Source organism: Austrofundulus limnaeus, unplaced genomic scaffold, assembly GCF_001266775.1.
Source record: "Austrofundulus limnaeus strain Quisiro unplaced genomic scaffold, Austrofundulus_limnaeus-1.0 Scaffold718, whole genome shotgun sequence".
Lineage (NCBI taxonomy): Eukaryota > Metazoa > Chordata > Actinopteri > Cyprinodontiformes > Rivulidae > Austrofundulus > Austrofundulus limnaeus.
In genome coordinates, this window is record NW_013953120.1 from 11,663 (window position 1) to 12,683 (window position 1,021).

Sequence of the window (1,021 nt, forward strand, 5' to 3'; positions counted from 1 at the left end):
GGTCCAAGCCCCGCTCAGAGGGGTTTCTGCACCCGTCCCACCAGGGGGGTCAGGTCCAAGCCCCGCTCAGAGGGGTTTCTGCACCCGTCCCACCAGGGGGGTCAGGTCCAAGCCCCGCTCAGAGGGGTTTCTGCACCCGTCCCACCAGGGGGGTCAGGTCCAAGCCCCGCTCAGAGGGGTTTCTGCACCCGTCCCACCGTCTGTCAGATGTGTTCAAAGTTTCTATAAGCTTCTCTCATCTAAGTGTCTTTAAACAGATCGGCTCTGACGCACTGCAGGTTCCAGGTGTTGGATCGGTTATTTATCCCGTCTTTGCTGCTTTATTTCTCGACTCGTCTTCTCTGAGAGTCGAAGCTGTTTCAGAACAAAAGTTCCGATGAGTCTGAGTCAGCAAAAATAAGTTTTCAATCATCAAATGAGTTCGAATCATAACTAACCTGATTTTCATAAAGGTTTGAGCTCGAGTTTCTTTCTTTGACAAAACCTGATTTATTAAACTTTTAAATGTTGTTGAGCAGCATCTTTAAATAAAAGATTTAATAATCAGTTTATATTTTTAACATCAGAATATTTTTAAAACAAAACATTTCAAAAAAACAYTTTCTGTTTACAAGTCTTAAAAATAAACGTTTTCTCCTGATTTGTTAAAGATTTTAATCTGAAACAGCTCCGACTTTCTTCCAACGACTCGCTGCCAAATTCCTGTTCAGAAAAAACCTGGAGCTTTACCTGTTTGTTTATATTTGCACACAAGGCTTCACCTTTACCAACGGCAAGAAAGTCTGACTTAATGAAGCTGGATCACTGAGTCTGACTTAACGTAGCCGGATCACCGAGTCTGACTTAACGTAGCCGGATCACCGAGTCTGACTTAACGTAGCCGGATCACCGAGTCTGACTTAACGTAGCCGGATCACCGAGTCTGACTTAACGTAGCCGGATCACCGAGTCTGACTTAACGTAGCCGGATCACCGAGTCTGACTTAACGTAGCCGGATCACCGAGTCTGACTTAACGTAGC